A 17,550-nucleotide genomic window follows, 5' to 3' on the forward strand; every position below is an offset into this window, starting at 1 on the left:
AAGGGATGGGGAAGATCCACCATGGTTTAATAGCCGTGTCAGAAAGCGCTACGTAAACAAAGAGCACTTCCTCTCAGATTCAAGAGAAGTAAAATCCTAGCTGACAAACAAAAGCTGAACGAAACGGAAATGAGTGCAATGAGAGAAGCGTTCAATGATTTTGAAAGTAAGACGTTGTCAACCGACCTGAGTAAAAACACGAAGAGATTTTGGTCGTATGTAAAAGCAGTAAGTTGGTCAAAATCATGTATTCACTCACTCAGCGACCACACCGAAACGGAAGATAACAGGGAGAAGGCTGAAATACTGAATTCGGTCTTCCGAAGTTATTTCACCGAGGAAGATCGTAACACTGTCCCTCCTCACAATCGTCGTGCAACGTCGAAACGGCAGCTATTGAGATAACGGATCGCAGAACTGAAAAGCAGCTACTGTCGCTTAGTAGTGGAAATGCTTCAGGACCAGATGGGATACCTATAAGATTCTATAAAGATTATGCGAAAGAACTTACTCCCCTTCTAGCAGTAATTTTTTGTAGATAGCTTGAGCAACGAAAGGTACCTAACGATTGGAAAAAGCGCAGATCTTTCCCATTTTTAAGTTAGGCCGTAAGACAGATCCACACTATTAGAATTATGGAACATGTTTTAAGCTCAAGAATTATGACTTTTTTTTTAAAAAATGGACATCTCCTCTACAAAAATCAACATGGATTCCGCAAACAGATATCCTGCGGAACTCGCTCTGTTCTTCCATGAGACAACGGCGCTCAGGTTGATGGCGTGTTCCTTGATTTCACTAAAGCATTTGATACCGTCCCGCATTGCCGTTTAATGAAAAAAATACGAGCTTACGGAGTATCGGAGCAAATCTGCGATTATATTCAAGACTTTCTTGCAGATAGAACTCAAGAACTCAACACGTCGCTCTTAACGGAACTAAATCGACAGATGTAAAGGTAATATCCGGAGTACCGAAGGGAAGTGTGTTAGGACCGTTGCTGTTTACAAGATATATAACTGATCTAGTAGAAAGCGTCGGATGCTCTTTAAGGCTATTCGCAGATGATGCAGTTGTCTACACCAGAGCAGCAATGCCAGAAGATAGTATGAAATTGCAGAACGACCTGTAGAGAATTGATGAAAGGTGCAGGTTCTGGCAGTTGACCCTGAACGTAAATAAGTGTAACATATTTCTCATGCATAGGAAAAGAAATCCACTACTGTACAATTACACTATTGATGACAAACAACTGGAGACAGCATCTACCGTAAAATATCTAGGCGTAACTATCCTGATGGTAAAAGGCTCACCAACCTGAGATTTGCTGACGATATAACGGTCCTAGCTAACAGTAAGAGGGAAATGCAGTCCTCTATAAAAGACTTACCAGATCGTAGTCAGGAAGTTGCTCTTAAAATAAATCACTCTAAAACTAGGGGAATGCGTAATAAGTGGGTAGCTGCAGGACAAGTGACACTGAACGGCAACATCCTAAACAATGTTACAGAATGCGTTTATCTGGGGCAATTACAATTAATTGCACGGATTTGTTTGAACTGTCTCCAGCTATACAATGCAAAAACTAAATTGCAAATATTTGCCGAAACACCAGAAAAAATGCGCCGGCGTCTCACAGGATATACACTCGCGTCGAAGTAGCGCTACGTTGCATATACGCTGCAGCAACGTCCTAAAACGGAAAGTTTTCGATCGCCCCCTTATGTAACATTAAAATATATTCTTTTTTATATTCTTTATTAATTACGTAAGTTCAATTGGGCAAATAAGTATTAGGAATTAAGCCGTGGGTTACAGAAACTAACCTTCGCGTCATTCGCTTGGAGCACTTTATTGAAAACAAGGAAAACATGAATGTGGATGGCCAGACGAGGATTTTTAACACTAGTCCCCCAAAACGCAAATGCAAGAACGCAGTCCGCACTGCCCTAGTTCAGCGTCTTCAATACTGAATAATTCATCTGTTTACGGAGCTCAAGTCTAGGGAAGAAGGCGAAAGAGGGGCATTGAACTTCGTTGTCAACAGCAGGCGCTGTTTTGTTTGCAGACACGATACACATCCTGTGTCAACAGATACTGTACAGAGGTAGCTGAGTACCAAACTGAGCGAGAACGAGATGCAGTCACTTCGGGCGAGCCATTGTGTATCGTGTGTTCCTTGTATCAAACGACTCAACAAACATCAGTGAAAGCCTCTGAAAGTTTTCGGTCGAGCCGCATCCTCTTTGTACCTATTAAATTAAGATACGTCTTCGTTTTAGAATTATTTTCCCACATCCTTATCACGAATTCTAGGCACAATTTAAAAATGCGATAAATTTCTGTCCCCAGGCACCCAGCGTCTCTGAAAATTATTCGCTTCAGATATGCATTTAATTTGTTAATGTCAAGCAGCAAATTAAAATGCAGTACTATATTACACTCCTGGAAATTGAAATAAGAACACCGTGAATTCATTGTCCCAGGAAGGGGAAACTTTATTGACACATTCCTGGGGTCAGGTACATCACATGATCACACTGACAGCACCACAGGCACATAGACACAGGCAACAGAGCATGCACAATGTCGGCACTAGTACAGTGTATATCCACCTTTCGCAGCAATGCAGGCTGCTATTCTCCCATGGAGACGATCGTAGAGATGCTGGATGTAGTCCTGTGGAACGGCTTGCCATGCCATTTCCACCTGGCGCCTCAGTTGGACCAGCGTTCGTGCTGGACGTGCAGACCGCGTGAGACGACGCTTCATCCAGTCCCAAACATGCTCAATGGGGGACAGATCCGGAGATCTTGCTGGCCAGGGTAGTTGACTTACACCTTCTAGAGCACGTTGGGTGGCACGGGATACATGCGGACGTGCATTGTCCTGTTGGAACAGCAAGTTCCCTTGCCGGTCTAGGAATGGTAGAACGATGGGTTCGATGACGGTTTGGATGTACCGTGCACTATTCAGTGTCCCCTCGACGATCACCAGTGGTGTACGGCCAGTGTAGGAGATCGCTCCCCACACCATGATGCCGGGTGTTGGCCCTGTGTGCCTCGGTCGTATGCAGTCCTGATTGTGGCGCTCACCTGCACGGCGCCAAACACGCATACGACCATCATTGGCACCAAGGCAGAAGCGACTCTCATCGCTGAAGACGACACGTCTCCATTCGTCCCTCCATTCACGCCTGTCGCGACACCACTGGAGGCGGGCTGCACGATGTTGGGGCGTGAGCGGAAGACGGCCTAACGGTGTGCGGGACCGTAGCCCAGCTTCATGGAGACGGTTGCGAATGGTCCTCGCCGATACCCCAGGAGCAACAGTGTCCCTAATTTGCTGGGAAGTGGCGGTGCGGTCCCCTACGGCACTGCGTAGGATCCTACGGTCTTGGCGTGCATCCGTGCGTCGCTGCGGTCCGGTCCCAGGTCGACGGGCACGTGCACCTTCCGCCGACCACTGGCGACAACATCGATGTACTGTGGAGACCTCACGCCCCACGTGTTGAGCAATTCGGCGGTACGTCCACCGGCCTCCCGCATGCCCACTATACGCCCTCGCTCAAAGTCCGTCAACTGCACATACGGTTCACGTCCACGCTGTCGCGGCATGCTACCAGTGTTAAAGACTGCGATGGAGCTCCGTATGCCACGGCAAACTGGCTGACACTGACGGCGGCGGTGCACAAATGCTGCGCAGCTAGCGCCATTCGACGGCCAACACCGCGGTTCCTGATGTGTCCGCTGTGCCGTGCGTGTGATCATTACTTGTACAGCCCTCTCGCAGTGTCCGGAGCAAGTATGGTGGGTCTGACACACCGGTGCCAATGTGTTCTTTTTTCCATTTCCAGGAGTGTATATGAAAGGCAACATTCGTAATCTTTCTTACAGGAATGGATCTGTATTTAAAGTACTCAATTTCTGGTGTAATACATACTTTTTAGCAAAAAATGTGAACACGTGTACCACACACTAAAAATTATATGTTCTTCTATTACACAATATTCTCGCCGCTTGTGAATTAGGTGTAATAAGCAAAACCACTCTTGGAATCCATCCCATGCTCCTTTTTTGTATTTGCACGACACTGGTGACCGTGTCAGGATTTCGTAAATGGAAGTGTTACATCAGTAATTCAGTAATTGCAGTTTAGATTGCGAGAGCAGCATGTCGAATCCCTATTGTAGGCATGGGAAAAGCAGAACGGTTGAAAACAATTAAGGTACTTCAGTTATGAATAACTAGTATTTAACAGTCTTTGTTTGGACTTGGATATAACATGTATTTTATTTTTTACTGAGAACTGGGTATAAAACCGATATATCAATATGCTACATCAATGATACTAATTTTTTTCGTTTTTGAAGTAAAACTTTTTAAACAGAGTTTGGTAGTAAGTTCTGTGGCTTCTGAAAGATTGCTATCGTCTTTTAATAATGTTGTTTCTGATGAAAGGAGCAGGTCAACACGTTGTAGAATGAGTATTTATGAACAGATTTGACATCATATATTGGCCAGTGGATTAGTTCATGATTGAAATCTTAATTACTGTCACGTAATTGCCGCTGGCAAATGTTATATTTCGCCTAATACCTAAATTGTTCATACGAATTTTTCGAAGAGTTTTTGTTTTTTTTTCAGTGAAAATTCAATTGTATTCGAATTGCCGTTAAAAAGTAAAGATATTTATGAATGGTGGGCTCCATGTGGTTCCCAAGTTGTGCAGCGACCGTAAACCATAAAATTCCCAAATAAGCAGCAACCAGTCGCAAAATAATGTTTTATTTATTTACTTTTGCAAATCGATTTCAACTGATAACAGCTATCATCGGTGCTTTCAACGAATATGTGCCCTGAGTCTTAAGCAGAGGTCAAACATATTCGTTGAAAGCACAGATGATAGCTGTTAATCAGTTGAAATCGATTTGCAAAAGTAAATAAATAAAACATTATTTTGCGACTGGTTGCTGCTTATTTGGGAATTTTAAAGATATTTACTAACTAAAACATGGGTTTTCGTTCGAAATAAATAAAGAAAAAGAACACAACAAATTTTACGCAAAAGCTTATCATTTTTCTGGCATTTCTGTGAAATAAGAGAAAGGAAGTTATGGCCACAGTAATAAACTGAGAACTTAACAGTTTATTCGTAGTTTAAAATAAAAATAGAAATTATGTGATTTGTTGCCTGCGTCTACTTAATATGCCTTTATGTGCTTGTAGCCCTTGGAAACAGACAACTAGACACTTACAGTTCTCCAACCTCAGCTTCCAAACTGGCTATTCGTAATACCCACATCTGGTGCATTTGAGCAGCGCAAGTATATAAGTGATGGACCTAAAACGACGTATTGGAGACGTCTGTTGCAATACAATAAGTAAGGAAATAGTGCAACGATATTATGTTGGCAATGCTGCAGCCTCATGTAGAGCAACAATTACTTTTCTCTTTTGTGTAATTCGTAACCCATGTTCTGTTTATCCAGTCCTCTGAACATCGACATTTTAGTTGATATCGAGTCTCGCTAAATTTAACCCCTGTCTCGGAAGGACAAAGAATTACCGAACGAGGTAGCTCAGTGGTTAAGGTTATGAATATGGTATTGCGAGGAGAGAGATGTTCTTAGATGTTCTTATTCTCATACACCCATCTCGATTCAGGTTTTCCGTGGTGTCGCTGACCAGTTGACGTAAACGTTGGGCTGGCTCCCGAAAGAAGACAACAGCTGAATTTCTCCTCTGTTCTATTCCAGTACTAGCTTATGTTCCATTGCTAACGGCCTCATGTCCAAGATACAGTAAACTTTAATACCGTTTCCTTCTTTGCCGAAAATTGATTATGGCATCGACGTCGATGTTACATGAATAGAAAAAAATGTCTAAAAAATCCTAACTGTTATCGTCAGAACGTTCCCTCAAAATACAACGTTATGTTCTGACTATAGACTGTGAGACAGCTTCGTCGCTGTTGTATTTTAGTACTCTGACCTAAACAGTAGGACTACTTAGTTGATCGGCTCAACAGCGCCTTCAATGAGCTTAAGTGATGGTTGGCACCAAAAACAGTGCCCTGAGGAATAACACAGAAAATTTAACATTACTCAGTACTAGATCAGATAATTATGTAAAATAGCCATCGATGATCTTGCGGGAATGTGGAAATTACGTTGTCAGAATCAGTTGGCACGATTAAGACGTAATCCTATAGCCAGGAACTATGGAATGGACATCAAGCGCTTTTCGCACAGTGATGTCTCTCGTTGAGGCCGAAAAGAGCTTGTTTGTGCCGAAAGACAATGGGCTTTGTTTCGGAATAGCGTGGGCAGTTGCAGTGCATCCAGGGCGACTTTTCAGGCCCATGCGCTGCTAGCGACCGCTTGGCACGCCTAGATGAGGCGGACGCTACACCGCAAAATTTGTACACGAGCTGTATCAGTGATGGTAGCGAAACATGATATGTCGCTTGAGTGTCAAAATGTTTTCGAACCGGGCCTGAACGTATCACCTACCCGCATCGGCTAACAACCTGCACTGGTAAACGTATCAGTTTTCTACAGTGGCACACTTTCCAGTCAAGCAACCATGAGCCTAGCGTCATTCCAAGCTGCGTGTAACAATGCCCTATACGCAGACAATTTTCAAGTTTACGTCGCCACAGGGAGACGGCAGCAGTTTCGTAGTATCCTTGCTTGCGAGTTAGATGAGGAATATCGACAAAAAAGACAAAAACTCAAGAAATTGTGTTATTGTTATTTTCGGTAAATTGTTTCGTTCTGACATGTACGAGGGCAGTTCAATAAGTAATGCAACACATTTTTTTTCTGAAACAGGGGTGGTTTTATTCAGCATTGAAATACACCAGGTTATTCCCCAATCTTTTAGCTACACAACACTATTTTTCAACGTAATCTCCATTCAATGCTATGGCCTTACGCCACCTTGAAATGAGGGCCTGTATGCCTGCACGGTACCATTCCACTGGTCGATGTCGGAGCCAACGTCGTACTGCATCAATAACTTCTTCATCATCCGCGTAGTGCCTCCCACGGATTGCGTCCTTCATTGGGCCAAACATATGGAAATCCGACGGTGCGAGATCGGGGCTGTAGGGTGCATGAGGAAGAACAGTCCACTGAAGTTTTGTGAGCTCTTCTCGGGTGCGAAGACTCGTGTGAGGTCTTGCGTTGTCATGAAGAAGGAGAAGTTCGTTCAGATTTTTGTGCCTACGAACACGCTGAAGTCGTTTCTTCAATTTCTGAAGAGTAGCACAATACACTTCAGAGTTGATGGTTTGACCATGGGGAAGGACATCGAACAGAATAACCCCTTCAGCGTCCCAGAAGACTGTAACCATGACTTTACTGGCTGAGGGTATGGCTTTAAACTTTTTCTTGGTAGGGGAGTGGGTGTGGCGCCACTCCATTGATTGCCGTTTTGTTTCAGGTTCGAAGTGATCAACCCATGTTTCATCGCCTGTAACAATCTTTGACAATAAATTGTCACCCTCAGCCACATGACAAGCAAGCAATTCCGCACAGATGGTTCTCCTTTGGTCTTTATCGTGTTCGGTTAGACAACGAGGGACCCAGCGGGAACAAACCTTTGAATATCCCAACTGGTGAACAATTGTGACAGCACTACCAACAGAGATGTCAAGTTGAGCACTGAGTTGTTTGATGGTGATCCGTCGATCATCTCGAACGAGTGTGTTCGCACGCTCCGCCATTGCAGGAGTCACAGCTGTGCACGGCCGGCCCGCACGCGGGAGATCAGACAGTCTTGCTTGACCTTGCGGCGATGATGACACACGCTTTGCCCAACGACTCACCGTGCTTTTGTCCACTGCCAGATCACCGTAGACATTCTGCAAGCGCCTATGAATATCTGAGATGCCCTGGTTTTCCGCCAAAAGAAACTCGATCAGTGCCCGTTGTTTGCAACGCACATCCGTTACAGACGCCATTTTAACAGCTCCGTACAGCGCTGCCACCTGTCGGAAGTCAATGAAACTATACGAGACGAAGCGGCAATGTTTGAAAATATTCCACAAGAAATTTCCGGTTTTTTCAACCAAAATTGGCCGAGAAAAAAAATGTGTTGCATTACTTATTGAACTGCCCTCGTATCTTTACGGTTACCGATATGTCTGATAGACTAGTGGGAACTAACGTCACTGCTGTAAACAATTTCAGAGCGAATTTTTCCACCAAAAACTCCCTTGTTGGTATATTCTACGTCTACTTTTATATACATTCTCCTTATGCATGGTGGAAGTTACCTTGTACCTCTATTAGTAACTCTCATTCCTGTTCCACACGCAGATGCAGCGAAGGAAAAACAAACATCCATTACGCCTCCACAATGTAAACTAGGATGAGGCTTACTGTACTGAGCGCGAACGATGGTGTAATGTAGAGGCTCCAAGTGCGAGTGGGGCCGAATGGCTGCCGCCGGCTATCTTATATCGCAGTGGCAGAGGGCCCTCGTGGTCCACAGCCGCTGGAGATGTGACTCAACGGGTGCGCACCATTGGGTCTGTCCGCCTGATCCCACACGGCTGCTATTGGCGGATTCCGTTCCTGTAGAGCATGTTGGATTACAATAGCGGTATGTGAGGGTTATCCTGTTGGAAATCACCCTCGGCACTGCTGTTTGTGAATGGCAGCACAACAGTTTGAATCACTGGATTGACGTGCAAATTTGCAGTAAGGGTGAGTGCGATAACTACGAGAGTGCACCTGCTATGTACGAAATCGAACCCCAGACCATAACTTCAGGTATAGGTGCGGTGTATCTAGCACGCAGATCAGTTGGGTGCGGGCCCTCAACAGGCCTCCTTCTAACCATCACACCGAGGCAGAAACAGCTTCCATTAGGGAACACGACAGACTTCCGTCTTGCCATCCAGTGAGCTGTCACTTGGCAGAACAGAACTCGCAAATGGCTGTGGTTTGCAATCAGTGGAATGCACGCTACAGGGCGTTTGGCTCGGTGCTGTTCTTGAAGTAATCGATTTGTAACAATTCATTGTGTCATTGTTGTGCCAATTGCTCCTGAAATCGCTGCTGCAGATGCAGTACGATGCGCCAAGACCATATGCCGAACACGATGGTCTTCCCTCTCAGTAGTGCCACGTGGCAGTCTGGAGCCCGGCCTTCTTGCTCGTGCCCACCGCTGCCAGCAATCACGCACATTGACTACATTCTTCCCAAATCTTTCTGCAATATCACAGAAGGAACATCCAGCTTCTCGTAGCCCTGTTACAGACCTCGTTCAAATTCAGTGAGGTGTTGACAATGGCATCTTTCTTGCCTTCAAGCCGTTCTTGACTAATATCAACTCACCACGTCCATTCACAAAGGTAACTAACGCTCACGATCGTTACAGAGTGTATTTAAAGCAAACCTGATTTTGCATCTTCATAGTGGCGCTAATAGCGCCACTCTTATGCGACTGGCACGGAATGTGGATTGACATCATGTTTCAGATGTAGAAACTCGTCTACTAACTTTTGTTTATGCCACACAACTTCCCCTTTGTGTTGTGATTTTTCCGTTAGTGTAGTAATAGATATTTGTGTATTTTGGGAAATTTTTGATGTGTTACATCTTATTGTGAATGCTAGTTACGTTAATTTCCAGTGAATAATGGATCGTGCAAATAGGACTCAGTCTCGTGAAAAGGAAAAGATTCCCCGAGGAGACATTCTGGCTAAATCAGACACCAGTTTAATACAATCCCAAGAAGAAGAAACCATTGAGAACGAAGTCATGCTTAAAACGCAGAAAAATGTTGAGGGCAGTGACGAAAATGGGGACAATCAGTCAGGCTAAAGAGAAACAAATGTGGCTGTGAATCATTCGAAATTTGCAGGTGTGGGGGACATGCCACCATTGGTAATGCTAGAAAGGCAGAAGCCGATAGAAGAAGGTAGAGACTGATTGAAGAAAACCGAAGCTGATAGGAAGAAAACAGAAGTAGATAGGGAGAGATGAAGAGAGATATAAAGGCATTTTTGGAGAAGTTGGCTAAGACAGACCACAGACTCAAAGACCTTGACAAGCGTTTAGAAGACGTTGAAAAAATGTTTCATAGTGGTGTACCAAAGCTGTACAAGACAGAGATGGCGCAATGATTAGCGCACGGATTCGCATTCGGGAGGACGACGATTCAAAACTCGCGTCCCGCCGTCCTGATTTTGGGTTCCGTCATTTCCCTAAATCGCTGCAGGCAAATGCCGGGATGGTTGCTTTGAAAGGCCACAGCTAACTTCCTTTTCTATCCTTCCCTAAACAGATGGGACCGATGACCTCGCTGTTTCGTCCGCTCCCCCAAATCAACAAACTAACCAAGGCTTGGAGAGTGTTTGGTGGACGCTGAAATGGTTCAAATGGTTCTGAGCACTATGCGACTTAACTGCTAAGGTCATCAGTCGCCTGGAACTTAGAACTAATTAAACCTAACTAACCTAAGGACATCACACACATCCATGCCCGAAGCAGGATTCGAACCTGCGACCGTAGCGGTCGCTCGGTTCCAGTCTGTAGCGGCCAGAACCGCACGGCCACTACGACCGGCGGTGGACGCTGACGTGATGCAAACTGTGCCCCTAGTGCATCCCAGACATTCTCTATGGAATTCAAATCGGGAGAGAGAGCAGGCCAAGGAAACATCGACCACCTGTGCTGTAGAAGGTCAAGCATTATCGTCCATCAATACGCAGTCTGGGCCCACACCACCTCGCAACAACCACACATAACGTCCCAAGATCTCGTCGCGACACCTGACACGAGTTAAACCTTGTCAATTCCCCCGTACCATTTCGTGAAGAGGTGTCCGAGTGGTCAACATAATCCCTGCTCACGCCGTTAAGGATCCTCCTCGATATCGGTCTCTTTCCACAATGTTTGGGTCCCGGAATCGTGTTCCACGTTCCCTCCAGACGGGAACGCTTCGGGAATCACTCTCCTGACCAAATCAGGACTCATCTGTGAAAATAACATCAGCCTCCTACTCGACTGTCCAGATGGCATGTTGATGACTCCACTTTAGGCGTTGCGTTCCCTTCTGTGAAGACGCATCAGAGGTACACATACAGAATGTCTCCGACAATAGAGGCTACTCTGTCGAAGCCTTCTGTACACGTTTGTCTCGGTACAACACGTCCAGCGGACGCTGCGAGGTCAGACACCAGTTGCCGTGCAGTGCTAAGGTGGTACCGTGGTACCGTCGTGCGGCCAAATAACGGCCCTCTCTTTTTGATATCACTCGTGGGCGGCCCTGCCCTGGTCTTCGGTAAACAGTTTCAGTTTCTATGCATTGTCGCCACATCTGAGAAACAACAGAATGATTCACATTAAGCCTTGCGACTTTCCTGCTTCCATTCTTCTTATGGCCCTAGACCGCAGAGGATCTGGTAGGCGTCTTCTCTGTGCCATACTGCACCGTCTGTGACTGTATACACGGCGATTGTGAATGTGGGACTGTCTGGCCAACATTACCCCGTTTGATAGTTGCCCTGACGTCATCACTAACGTGGTTGTCCGTTAACAGGAATGCCATCTTCCGTGCAGAACACGATTGTACGGACAACTGTTGACATTTTGTACGATTATACCGTGAATTGCCAGCCGTATTTTATAAGAACTAAAGCTTTACCCGCATTATTCATACAACAGGAATTCGTCTCCGCAACCGAGGTCGCTAATGCACGTTTCTGCAGTGGCGCTCGACTCGGAGGTACACACGTTCTTATCCGGTGGTGGAAAATTTTTGCTGCCAGTATTTGGCGTAAAGTTCCCGATCACCTGTCTTTGCGCCATTGTCTTGGATTAAATTCCATAATTCCCCGCAGTGTATCCTGAAGTGAGGGAATGTGACACTGTTGATGGTGACCGAGCGGTTCTAGGCGCTACAGTCTTGAACCGCGCGGCCGCTACGGTCGCAGGTTCGAATCCTGCCTCGGGCATGGATGTGTGTGATGCCCTTAGGCTAGTTAGGTTTAAGTAGTTCTAAGTTCTAGGGGACTGATGACCTCAGAAGTTAAGTCCCATAGTGCTCAGAGCCATTTAAGCCATATACCGTGAATTAGACACAAGTCGGGGAAATAGCGGTTTGTTTGTTGCTTTAATTTTGGTCACCAATGTTGATACAGGACCGGCGTAGATACAGGATTTAGCGAAAGGTAACACAAAGTAATGTATCGTTCCATTCCTTTTACATTCCGTTCTGTGCGTCTCTATTCAGTGTCTCATCTTTGGATATTTACACTGCCCGAAAAAATAGTACACCTGCAAAGACGACGTCCATTTTGATCCAGTGACGGCATACGTTTCAACGTCGTTACCCAACAGATGGCGTAGTGACATAGCTTCCAGAGCGTCATCTGTGTCTACCTTTTAATAGGGAATACTCGCAGCCACAAGGATAATCGTGTTACAAACGTGTGAAGCAAGTAGGCAACCAAGCCATGAAGGCGCACTTATGCTTCCTACAGCCAAATGAGCGAGTTTGATAGGGGTCAAACTGTGGCCTTCTGAGAGGCGGAATGGTCCTTTCGGAGAATTGCCACACAAGTTTGACGTGCTGCGCCAGTTTTGCAACGATGCTGGTATCAATGGTCACGTGAGTAGTCTCATATCCGTGAACGAGGTTTGTAGACGTCCACCCAGCACCCATGCCCACTAGGATTGTTGTATTGTAACAGCGGCAGTGGCATATCGTACGGGTACCACAGCAAAGATAAGAGAGCTTGTGAGCCCAGACGTGTCAACACGACCTGTAGGGAACTGGTTATCAGCAGTGGGACCACGGGCATGCATACCCCAAGCCCATCTTCCACTCACATCACGTGCACGGTTCGACTGGTGCCGTCAGTGGATCACTTGGAAGATGGTGCACTGTGGTCTTCAGCGATGAAAGCAGATTCTGCCTGCACGCAAGTGATGGTCGTTGGCACATACAAAGTAGAGCTGTCTCGTGGAGTGCATTCGTCCAAGAAACACTGGCCTCATCCCAGATCTTATGGTCCGGGGTGTAATACGATACAACTCTCGTTGGTGTTTCTGCAGGAGTTGCTAACCAGCGTTCGGTACCTGCAGCATGATGTTGGACCCATTATTTTGCTCTTCTTGTAGCAGGAAGGTGATGTGTTGTTCCAAAAGGATAATGTTCTTCCGCACACTGCCCGTTAAACTCAACGTGCTCTGCAAGATGCGCTGCAACTTCCTTGGCCAGCATTATCTCCAGACTTGTCTCCAATCGAGCACGTGTGGGATATGATGGGTCGAGAAGTGAGTGACTCGTGCGACTCGTCAGCCAACAGCTCTTACAGAACCACATGAACAGGTCGAGCAGGCGAGGTATAACATATCCCTGGACAGTATTCACCATCTGTACGGTCGACAGGGTGTCAGAGTCAGCGCCTGCATTGCCGCCCCTGGAGGCTACACCATGTACTAATATGAGTGTGTCAGCATGCGTCGATACCGTTTCTGTCAAGGATACACTACTGGCCATTAAAATTGCTACACCAAGAAGAAATGCAGATGATAAACGGGTATTCATTGGACAAATATATTATACTAGAACTGACATGTGATTACATTTTCACGCAATTTGGGTGCATAGATCCTGAGAAATCAGTACCCACAACAACCACCTCTGGCCGTAATAACGGCTGTGATACGCCTGGGCATTGAGTCAAACAGAGCTTGGATGGCGTGTACAGGTACAGCTGCTCATGCAGCCTCAACACGATACCAGAGTTCATCAAGAGTAGTGACTGGCGTATTGTGACGAGCCAGTTGCTCGGCCACCAGTGACCAGACGTTTTCAGTTTGTGAGAGATCTGGCGAATGTGCTGGCCAGTGCAGCAGTCGAACATATTCTGTATCCAGGAAGGCCCGTACAGGACCTGCAACATGCGGTCGTGCATTATCCTGCAGAAATGTAAGGTTTCGCAAGGATCGAATGAAGGGTAGAGCCACGGGTCGTAACACATCTGAAATGTAACGTCCACTGTTCAAAGTGCCGTCAATGCGAACAAGAGGTGACCGAGACGTGTAACCAATGGCACCCCATACCATCACGCCGGGTGATACGCCAGTATGGCGATGACGAATACACTCTTCCAATGTGCGTTCACCGCGATGTCACCAAACACGGATGCGACCATCATGATGCTGTAAACAGAACCTGGATTCATCCGAAAAAATGACGTTTTGCCATTCGTGCACCCAGGTTCGTCGTTGAGTACAGTCTGGCCGCGCGACCGCTACGGTCGCAGGTTCGAATCCTGCCTGGGGCATGGATGTGTGTGATGTCCTTAGGTTAGTTAGGTTTAAGTAGTTCTAAGTTCTAGGGGACTGATGACCTTAGAAGGTAAGCCCGATAGTGCTCAGAGCCATTTGAACCATGCTGCTGCAAACGTCGTCGAATTGTTCGTGCAGATGGTTGTTGTCTTGCAAACGTCGCCATCTGTTGACTCAGGGATCGAGACGTGGCTGCACGATCCGTTACAGCCATGCGGATAAGATGCCTGTCATCTCGACTGCTAGTGATACGAGACCGTTGGGCGTTCCGTATTACTCCCCTGAACCCACCGATTCCATATTCTGCTAATAGTCATTGGATCTCGACCAACGCGAGCAGCAATGTCGCGATACGATAAACCTGCAACCGCGATAGGCCACAATCGGACCTTTATCAAAGTCGGATACGTGGTACGCATTTCTCCTCCTTACACGAGGCATCACAACAACGTTTAACCAGGCAACGCCGGTCAACTGCTGTTTGTGTATGAGAATTCGGTTGGAACCTTTCCTCATGTCAGCACGTTGTAGGTGTCGCCACCGGCGCCAACCTTTTGTGAATGCTCTGAAAACTAATCATTTGCATATCACAGCATCTTTCTCCTGTCGGTTAAATTTCGCGTCTGTAGCACGTCATCTTCAAAAATGGTTCAAATGGCTCTGAGCACTATGGGACTTAACATCTGAGGTCATCAGTCCCCTAGAACTTAGAACTACTTAAACCTAACTAACCTAAGGACATCACACACATCCATGCCCGAGGCAGGATTCGAACCTGCAACCGTAGCAGTCCCGCGGTTCTGGACAGCAGCGCCTAGAACCGCACAACCACCGCGGCCGGCACGTCATCTTCTTGGTGTAGCAATTTTAATGGCCAGTAGTGTATGTAAATTTGCTTCTTGTTCTCCACATGCACCGTTGCAATAATAAGTCTTGAGTGAATTAGAAATCTCAAAAAGGGTGTACTAATTTTTTTTCTGGCAGCGTAATTTTCAGCTCCTGTTTTGCTATTTTGTTGTGACTGTGGGCACGGCTTATATGTTTTGTAATGGGTTTGGCCTTAGGCAAATCTTATCGGGAGAATGTTTTGGACTAAATAAGTATGTAAATCTCTTTTGTTTAGCCACCGATTTGAAGCCACCGAGCATGGAACACGGATTAAAGAGATTCTTTCATTGCACGATGTTATGCTGGTAAAATTTCTCGCTGCCGTTTGAGTGCTTATTGCTAAAAGGAGTAATCTAAAATTACGGCCTTCACCAGCTCCGAATTATGAAAATTCTGCCGCACATTTGTAAAAAACGAGGACTGGTGTGATTAGTAATGATTAGAACACTAAGAAGAAATATGTGTTAGGCTTGAATTTTTTTGGGAAACAGTATTTGCGTAATATTTAACTTTTCGCCAGCCGTTTAAATAATTCATAAGTTTTTTCCTTTTTGTTAATGTTCTTTGCCACAGCTGTGCTTCAACTGTAGAAGTTAACTGCAGAGATGAGTCAGGTTAAACTGTGGGGTTGTAGAAAGATTAACGAGAATGAGCTTTACTCATTCGAGTACCTGTTACAGGTATACACAGCGAGCACACAGAGGTCAGGGATGCCACCCCCGCAGCTGTCGAGGTTGGAGCGAAGACACGGGCGCTGGCTCGCTACCTGCTGCTAATCCGCTGCCGGGAGCAAACGCAAGCTATTGTGGCTCCATTAGCCTCCACAATAGAACTGACGCGTCTGGTCAGCCGAAAGGACACGCCTGTGTGATGAATGGGGTCACCACGCAGCACTGGTCATCGACCCTGAGCCAACTGAGATGAAATGTTTGTTGAATACACATGAAGGACACTGGATTTTACATAAATTTAGGTATAAGATTTTTCTTATTCTTTAAGAACCAATAATGATCACATCAACTGTTCAATTATTAGTTCTCTTCCAATATTAATATGCTCAAACGATACATCAAATGAGACAGACCTCGCTTACTAATGTACAAGTTGCACAATCAACTAAAGTAAGCTTGCTAAAAATAATTAGATAGTATTCAGGTGCTTTCAGCACACACAATTGAAATCACGGTGACAAAGCAGAACGTTATATGTGTTGAAAGCACACATAACTGGAAATCTTAATCACAGAAGCAGAACCTGTACCAAAGGTACCATACTTTTTTTTGCTGTATTAACTAATGCAGTATGAGTTTAACTAATATCGCTTAGAGGAACACTGCTCAGAGGTCATTATTTCATCATGTCCAGTTTCGATGCTACACTACTGGCTATTAAAATTGCTACACCAAGAAGGAATGCAGATGATAAACGGGTATTCATTGGACAAATATTGTACTAGAACTGACATCTGATTACATTTTCACGTAATTTGGGTGCATAGATCCTGAGAAATCAGTACCCACAACAACCACCTCTGGCCGTAATAACGGCCTTGATACGCCTGGGCATTGAGTCAAACAGAGCTTGGATGGCGTTTACAGGTACAGCTGCTCATGCAGCCTCAACACGATACCAGAGTTCATCAATAGTAGTGACTGGCGTATGTGACGAGCCAATTGCTCGGCCACCATTGACCAGACGTTTTCAATTGGTGAGAGATCTGGAGAATGTGCTGGCCAGGGCAGCAGTCGAACGTTTTCTGTATCCAGAAAGGCCCGTACAGGACCTGCAACATGCGGTCGTGCATTATCCTGCTGAAATGTAGGGTTTCGCAGGGATCGAATGAAGGGTAGAGCCACGGGTCGTAACACATCTGAAGTGTAACGTCCACTGTTCAAAGTGCCGTCAATGCGAACAAGAGGTGACCGAGACGTGTAACCAATGGCACCCCATACCATCACGCCGGGTGATACGCCAGTATGGCGATGACGAATACAAGCTTCCAATGTGCGTTCACCGCGATGTCGCCAAACACGGATGCGACCATCATGATGCCCTAAACAGAACCTGGATTGATACGAAAAAATGACGTTTTGCCATTCGTGTACCCAGGTTCGTCGTTGAGTACACCTTCGCAGGCGCTCCCGTCTGTGATGCAGAGTCAAGGGCAACCGCAGCCATGGTCTCCGAGCTGATAGTCGATGCTGCTGCAAACGTCTTCGAACTGTTCGTGCAGATGGTTGTTGCCTTGCAAACGTCCCCATCTGTTGACTCAGGGATCGAGACGTGGCAGCACGATCCGTTACAGCCATGCGGATAAGATGCCTATCATCTCGACTGCTAGTGAT

At 45.9% G+C, this 17,550-nt stretch overlaps 1 long non-coding RNA gene across 2 annotated transcripts in view; it reads left to right on the forward strand.

Moving 5' to 3' along the window:
- LOC126237157 (uncharacterized) overlaps window positions 1-16,233 on the forward strand; it is an 86,508-nt gene extending 70,275 nt beyond the window's left edge. For both annotated transcript variants that reach the window (XR_007545042.1, XR_007545041.1), the window contains exon 2: window positions 15,886-16,233. This is a non-coding gene — a long non-coding RNA (uncharacterized LOC126237157). The remainder of the gene's footprint in view (window positions 1-15,885) is intronic.
- Window positions 16,234-17,550: the final 1,317 nt, after the last annotated feature.

Source organism: Schistocerca nitens, chromosome 2 (assembly GCF_023898315.1).
Source record: "Schistocerca nitens isolate TAMUIC-IGC-003100 chromosome 2, iqSchNite1.1, whole genome shotgun sequence".
Classification (NCBI taxonomy): domain Eukaryota; kingdom Metazoa; phylum Arthropoda; class Insecta; order Orthoptera; family Acrididae; genus Schistocerca; species Schistocerca nitens.